The sequence below is a fragment of the Glossina fuscipes genome, unplaced genomic scaffold (genome assembly GCF_014805625.2).
Source record: "Glossina fuscipes isolate IAEA_lab_2018 unplaced genomic scaffold, Yale_Gfus_2 3, whole genome shotgun sequence".
NCBI lineage: Eukaryota > Metazoa > Arthropoda > Insecta > Diptera > Glossinidae > Glossina > Glossina fuscipes.
This window is the reverse complement of record NW_023998417.1, coordinates 902,415-911,153: the sequence shown is the minus strand read 5'-3', so window position 1 is coordinate 911,153 and position 8,739 is coordinate 902,415. Positions and strand designations below refer to the sequence as shown.

Below are 8,739 nucleotides of genomic sequence, written 5' to 3'. Positions count from 1 at the left end.
TATATATATACATATATACATGTATACATATATATATATATATATATTTAAATAAAGTGTTAATGTTATATGATATTTGTAAAAGGATTACCGTTGGATCATCAGTTTGTAGTAATAGAAAGAAGAGAAAGCATATACGTAAACACACACACACACATATACGCAAACATACATGTACACACATACAAACACACGATTATATATCATATGCATTGTGCAGTATGTTAAAAGCAAGTGTTATACAACTTGTAATCAAGTGCTCGACACTTTGTTTCCACGTTGCTCTTACATTACAAACAAATGCATATAACATTTAATTAAATAATCAAATGACAGTTTATAGCGCTTTTAAGGTGAACGGTATCGTATTTTTAAGTAAGCTCACCAAAGGGGGGATACGTTGAGAGAAAACTTAATTATTATTAAAAATTATATAGCTATGTTGCTCCTCAATTTTAAACTTATCTCTACACACACACACACATACACAAAATTCGTATGTGCTTAAAATTCACTGCTAACGCATCAATGACGTTTTAAAGAAAGTGTTTCGAAACTTTCTTCAAAGCCGGGCTTAGTCTACCTTCAAAAGCCTATTCTATCGTTTTTTGATACATACATAGTTTTGTAGTACAGTGATCGAACGTCTTGAGCATTTTTTTTTTTTCAAAAAAATTACACGATTTTTTTTTTTTTTGTGAGTAAATGTTTAAGCTCTCTTGTATATAAGCTGATCGTAAAATTGTTTCAATTATTGCTAAGAGAAAAACGGTTAAAATTTGTCGACCAACTTGTTATGACAGATTGACAGCGGTTTCCTGTATACTTTTATTATTAATACTTTTTTGCATTCCTATCTCAACTGAGTGTCAGTTTATTTCTTAAATCAACTCCTATATCCGTATCGATATTATATTACTTGAAATTGTTAATTAAGGAGAGTGTGTGGAAGCGCAAGAGCCTAACTGTCGAATCAAGCTGATCTGTCAACATATCTTGCACTTTCAAGCGACCCTAAATAAGTAAATCATTAAAAAAATCTTGCATCTCACAATGGAAACGTCAATGGAAACGGACAACCGTCGTCGTCTGCATTAACATACCGCAAGAGATTTCATTTAAACACTGTAACTGTCTCTAAGTGTCTTTAAATATTTATTTAAAATAAAGCGCTCTTTGTAATTATCGTTCTGTCGATTTAAAAACGGAGATCGTTTCTTTTTTCAAACAATTAAATGACTCCAGCGAATGCTCAAAAGCTAAACATAATATCGAAACTTCATGCTAATGATAAAAGTGTATTGACTTCTCTCCTGTTTTCCCATTTATCAGGAAATCATAACCGTTTATAAAAGAGAAAAAGAATTGGTAATTTGCTTGGCCCCGCCTTGTAATGCAGACCACACATGATTGGAAAAATTCTGGAAAAAATGTAAGCCTTTTAACTGATCACGGTTGATGGATATGGATGAAATTTTGCAAATCCTTGAAAATCAAAAGTTTTTGGCTACAAACTCTACTCTGTGTGCAGTATACACATCATACTAGATATTGGTATAGAGCTGGATACAATGACATCTCAGGGTGATTTGAAATGTTACTAGAGTCTCAAAATCATTTCGATTCATTGATATAACAGTTGAGAAAACCTTTTACAATTTGCATCAATTTCTTTGAGAGTAAAATGCCGCAAGGATTCGGTCAATATTTTAAATTTCATAATATCTAAATCTTCAAAAGTCTCCAGAATATATTCAAGAAAAATTTCAAGAGCCCTCTACACGCTCGATACGTGTAAAAGAAACGAAAGAACGAATTTTTCTTCAATTTTTCCATTCTTTTCAAATTTAATTTTCAATTTTCTCTCTCTCGCATTCTCGTTCTCTCGCTCTCTTTAATGGAAATAATTGTGCGTAAAGTCAAGCATTTTCAGTTAAATTTCAAACTTGCAACAATAGACGGACTAATGGACTGCGATAATGCAAAGCTACTGCACTGTCAGCACACAAATGTCTCCTTATCGTAAAACAAAAAAAAAAAAAAAAAAAAAAAAAGAGAGAGACATCAACACAACAACGAGTAAAGCAAACTGTATCAGACTCTTTTCTATATACAGTTGTTCTAATTCTAATTATCTGCGCTTTCAGGCGCTTTTCCAAGTCATTGTTTTCATTGTTTACTAAAATACATATATATATATATGGAGAGAAAGAGATTCCTTGATGTGCATTATTAACACATATGCATGCCGGAATGTGAGCTGGCACATATTATTTACTGTATGGAGTCGTACATAAAAGATTAAGTTCAGGTACTTTATTGTGTGCAATACTCCTACTTTACCGGCCGTTCAGTTGAATGTGCATTAAAGATATGACCGAGCATTCAAGCGCTATATATGTTTGCATTTAACACTTGACGCATTGCTGTCACGACACATTTCAAAGTCCTGACAATGCGAGAGGTCACACACTTACATATATATATATATACACACCCATACCCATATGCACCAACATACATATCCATGATTGCACGTTTATGCACGCACGCCGGGTACAAATGTTATTAAAGACTGCCTGATGAGTTAAACATAATAAACTCTAAAGGGCTTAAAATCAATGGGAGTGCGTTAATAATGCGTTAGTCCCGGTTACGTTAATATTTATGCAACATTCTACTGTGAGACTAAATAACTTGCGTGGCCTCGCATACACATATGCTTGCTTATACAAATTTTGCGCATTGTGTTAAACTCTTAAGCCAATTAAATAAAAAATGAAAAAAAAATAAAATAAAACAACAAAATTTTTTCGTTACGCTATGCAATACCACCAAAAAAAGAAAAAAAAAAGAAGAAACTATTAAAATGAAGTTAATGCTAAAAATATTATAATAATAACGAATGAAAATATTATCTCTTAGTCTGGCAGATTCGACAATTAAACACCCTATGCCACCTAATAAAAATCATTATTTATTTTTAGTATCGAATATCAAAATATATATTACCTCGTTCCATGTACCATGTCAGACCATATTTGTCGCGGTAGCCTTTGTGTAAGTAAACGCCCAAAACGAGAACGAATTTTGGAAATTTTTTCAATTTTCTTGTCAAGGATCTTCTAAATCCTCGCCGATTTTTAAAATGGAGTAGTAAATATTAGACAACCTTGTAAGGACAACCACGTAAGGCCGTAATTATGTTGGATGGGGTCGAAAAAAAGAGCCCTGGGCCAATTTTCAATATAAAGTACACAAAATTAAATATATTTTGCGGTTTGTATGCCTAAACCCTATTAGTTACCGATTTGTTGAAGAATTTTGAAAGAAAGCTTTACATAAAGAGCGCTTATAAAAAGATCCGATTCAATCCACATTTAATTTCGGGCAGGTCAAAATATTTCAAAAATAGCTACTGGCATCTTGAACACAAACATATGTGGCCGGACGGACGAGCAAATATATAAACAAGTTTAAATCGACTTAGAAATTAATTCTGAATTGATCGGTTTACTAAACAGTGGGTCATTCTGAATATTACAAACTATGCCGGGTATAACAACAACAACAACAAAAATTAATAAAAGTTGAAAAATTCGTAATCTTAGTCCAACACGAGAACATAGCCCTAACATTAAGTCATTTAAATATTTTCACACTTTCAAAGGATATGCATTTCCGAGGGTACCTTCGAAGTATTTGCTGGGGTGACATTATACACGAATCTTTTGTAGATTGTGACATTAATTACTAATTATTTTCTAATTTTTACAGGTTTGTTCAATAATTTTTTTGTTTTATATCAAATTTAAACTCGGACGATTATGGTGAGGTTTACTTTCTGTTGCGTTTCCTGGAGCTTTGAGGAATCCAACAAGAAGAACAGCAACAGGCGGACGGCGTTTCAAAAAAACTGATTGGGCGTGGACGATCTGAAGCAATTTAGCTTAAAGGGTTAAGCGTAAGGTCTTTTGATTTTTTTTTTTTTTTGATGGCCAACATTCATGCTAAGGTTTACTTCTTTGTCGATCAACTTGAATAGGAATCCATTGCAAATTTCTTTACTTTTCAAATATAAATTTGAAGTTTACGAAACTTGTAAGCAAATGAAGGGAACATTTAAGATGTTTTAGAGTCGTGAGATATAGATCGTAATTAACTGATTGTGAAAAAGGATGCAAGTAAGCAAAGAGCATTTTTTGGAAGCACACTGTTTATAATTGAATGAGTAACTTGGCAGCGAGAGCTCCATTGTACACAAAAAACGAAGCCTAATTTACAGCCTGGCAGCAGGTCTCATTGCAGAGACCTAAGAAGACTTTAAAAATTCTACTTATAATCATTTAAAATCAGTTGATACAATACTTGAGCTCTTAAAGAAAATCGATCAATGTGAAGTGCATTTCACACAGTATTTGCCATTGGCTATGCCTCAGACGGCCTAAACTACATTGAACGGTACTGACTATATAAATTTTTACGAGCTGATAATTTAAAGGGAGACATCAATATATTTTTCAAGTTTTAAAGAAGAGTGAGTGAGTGTACATGCGTGTGTATCGCTAGAATTATGAAAACATTGATTTTGTTTTTATTGTCTCACTTTCTTTGCTTACGCCGTCTAGACGTTAAAAACTTATTAATCATATGCACACATTTTATATATGAAACTTAAACACAATACCACTCAGTTAAGATTCGCACTACACTAAAAGAAAAGCTGTCCGTTGTGAAGCCTACTACTAAGCAAATATTCTTTCTTCTTGCGAAATTATCGTCAATATTAAAAGAAAGCATTTTCCGGAAACAGTCTTAGGTCTCTTCAAAGCAATGTTTATGAGTTTTTTATTTAATTTCATTACTAAATAAAATTTACAAGCAATAAGAAAGCTTAATATTTTAGAACTCCCTTCGCTTGTAATTCGTATGTATATATGTACTTTGAAAGAAGTCCATTTAATATTATTTTTTTTTTCTCAAGAGAAACCTATGGCAGGAAAGCTCATGAAAATGGGCAGCTTTCAGCGGACTTACGCTTGAATATAAGCATTTCGACTACGCCCATGAACCTATGCCCCGATCTAGATAATTTTCCAGCTTGATGATGGAAAAGTAAAAAAGAAAGCCAGCTTTGACTTTTTGGATAAAGTTCCAAGATAAACCAATCTAATATCTGTAGTCTATATATTTGCATTCAAACTACAAACGGCCAAACCAGCGTTAACTAATCGAACCATCGGAAAAGCGTTTGCTTGCAAATTTCATAAAAATAATCAGGATAACTTTAAATTTTCCGATATATCTGGCCTGAACCCTCTTTGACAAAATGTTATTTGGAAAAAAACTGAATGTAAAAACTTATATTCATATATTCATATATACATACATATATTCATTTATTCACGTCCGCATGCACACATTCTCACGTTCATAAATTCACGTTTTTTTTTTTTTTGTTTTCACTCACATTTTTTCCGTTTTCATATATATATATATATATAGATAGATATATAGATATGTATGTATAAGTGAAATTCACAAAAACATGAGCAATAAAGATCTATTTATAAAGTAATTTGTTTGCTTTCAGGGCAATATTTAATGCAACTATGAACTTTCAATTTTCTTTTTCATTATTTGATTATTGTTATTATTATTGAAATAAGCAAAGACGTGATTATTCGACGATACTGGCCGAAACTTTTACGCCCACCTTTTTTCTAAATAAATAAAAGATGAAAAGAACGGAAAAAATCAAATCATCATACTCCGTAATATTGGAGGAGAGGCGTGGTTGATTTCTGTTGTTCCTATAGAATCAACCGTAGCATAGTAGTAGCAGTAAATAATGTAAATTAGAGAGAGAGGTATATTCAGTTTGCGTCAATTTTATACCGCACATGTATTTGACCGGGCCATTGTTAGAAACCATCTGCGTGCAAGAGCTTTCAAGGTTTTTGTTGAATGTTGATGCGACCAACATCTTCACTTTCACATATTAACTACAAACATTTACACAGGCAGACAGCCGGACAGCCGGATGTGTCTAGATGGATTTGGAATTTGATATTGTTCGAAATTGCTATACACTATAAGGCTCTTTACGGCTATATACTGGGCACCAGGATAAAAAAATATTTTTTCACTGCAATTCAAAGGATGCAAACAAGCAAAGCTCAGATTAGGCAGTAATCCACTATAGACAGGGTATTGTAATATAAACCCAATAATGTAAACTGCAATTGCCATAACTGTTCAGTAAAGATCTAATTAAATTAATAGGACTGCCTTGACGGCTTACGATTTGTGCGAAGGAATTTTTCTCGCCAACTCACACTTTCACATAACACAATTAAAAGATGGTATGGGATTACACCATGAACTTTATACGGTTTAAATTTATTAAAGTCCTCCTCTCTCCCTCCCTGTAGACTCTATCGATCGTTTGCTCATGATATTTCAATTATTTAAGGTATTCTGCAGTAAATATTCTGTTGTTAAAATATCTGATATGATAGTACATGTGGTGACTAATATATAAAAAGGAATTTTTGAATGAAAAGTCGAGAGAAAGGCTTAATGCCATTTATAATATTACCGGTATATGATCAGTCATCAAAAGTGATGCATAAAACATTATTTTCGCATATGTATCATAATCAAAACCAGCGAAAAGACAGACACAATGTAGACTTCTAGTCAACATATATAAATCGATAGGCGATTTAGGGAAGGAATAGAGCAAAAGAGGGAAAGAAGAACAACGTGATATGTTTACCTTTCTCATGTGGCGGATTCGAAAATCATGAAAAGCGTTTCTTCGAAAGCGAAATAAGTTCAACGGAATAAATTCGTGTGATTGAGGCTGAAAAAAAACGAGATTGAAAAGAATTGAAAGGAAAATTTGAAGAACATAAGCGGGTAAGAAGCAGTAGAAAACACTAAACGGATGATTTATTTCAATGAATGACATCCGAAATATAATAGAAAATAATCGCATATAATAGTTGAGAGAGTACCTAACCAGAGATACAAACATGAGCTGAGATGTACTCAGATGTAATGGGATAACGACTGTACTGAGGGATGCCACATGAAAATGGGCAACAATTATTAATTTACTTAAATACACATTAAACTACAATTACATCATGAGTTAGTGACTAGGCTGAGAAGGGAGAAAAAGGAAGGGCAGCATTTCCGCCTTGCAGTTCATCAAATCATATAAGCTCGGAGAGCGGCATCGAAAATGCTGCAAAGATAGGGTGTGTGTGTGCAGGCAGAAATTTACCGTATTTTCATGGTAAAGAAATGGCGAAAGCATCAGTGTACTATTAGTAGTATAAAAAGTCTTTAGAGAAATAATTGCTACAAGCAACCAGCAATTAAGCAAAGCCCATTTTCAATAGCAACCGTAGATAGCATTTAGACCAATATACCTTAACCGATTTAAATCATTTTGTTGAAAATCAAATATTTAGTCTTTTATATAACATAATATCGTTTGGATCTCTCTCTTTCCCTCTCTCTCTCTCTCTGATGCGATTATGAAATTTATTGTTAATCAAAAATTTTCCCTATGTATCTATCTATCTATAAATTCATTCATTTTGTACTTACCTTAGTAGTAGTGTAATAATGTTTATGCTTTAACACTTTTTTATTGTTTTACATCATTAATATTGTAACGTTTTCTTTACTGCTTGCTTCATCACTCCTCTAATACGCGATAGTGTGTATATAAATGTGTCTTCTTTATATAATCATCTAAAACAAAAATCATCTGAAAGAAAATAAAAAAAAAAAAAAAGAAATACTGTCAGTTAAACAATGTCTACCATAAACCTAACTGCCAAGTGTCTACAGTCATACGTACTCGTTGCACAAATAACACTAACTGAGGTAAACATATAGAGACAGATAGATAGATACGCCGGCAAGTAGACATTTCATATGGTAGTAAAAGTGTTTTTTTTTTTTTTTCAGTAGAAAAATTTATACAAGTTATTGCATGATTTGCACCCATATGAAAATGTCAAAGAGGCGCGTATTTGCTTTACGATATATATATATATATATGTATTTATATGTATTTATAACTTATATATAATATATAATATATATATATAATATATATATATATATATATAATTTATATATTTATATATATACATACATATACGAATATATATATATATATATATATATATATATATATATATAGGCATATGTGTTTTTGTATACATATATACGTGCATATGCGTCTATTATAAAATATCATATATGAATAAAAAAAATAAATATTTCATATGCATGCATACGTGTATTCAATATTGCGCGGAAAGCAGTGCAGATTTAAATGAAATTTAAAGCAAATGCAACAAAAACTTGCTGTTTTTTTGTTTTCCATTTTTCAATAATAATTTTTTTTTTTTTTTTTTTGTTTGATTTATCATTTATTCATGCCAGTCAATCTGTTCGTACTTTTATATCGACAGTTAAGCGTATACTACTAAGTTGATTATTCCCGCTATATCGAAAATATACTTGAGGTTTCCTATAAAGTAGATAAGTACTACCGTGACATAAGATCGCAAATTGCAATCATGAAAAGCCGGATGCTTAGTACAGCTCATCTTCCTGGGTCACCTATGTAAACAACACTTAAAGTAACTGCTTAAGGTTCAAAGTGAATATGATTTTGTTCGTCCTCTTAGAACTTGGAAAAATTTCAAG

General features: G+C 32.0%; 1 protein-coding gene across 1 annotated transcript in view; it reads right to left on the bottom strand.

Annotated features, from left to right (window-relative positions):
• The window catches only part of LOC119635135, a 42,126-nt gene extending 34,422 nt beyond the window's left edge, over nucleotides 1–7,704 (bottom strand). Inside the window, exon 1 of the mRNA XM_038029730.1 lies at nucleotides 7,624–7,704. The gene's annotated coding sequence lies outside the window, so the exon portion shown is untranslated. The remainder of the gene's footprint in view (nucleotides 1–7,623) is intronic.
• Nucleotides 7,705–8,739: the final 1,035 nt, after the last annotated feature.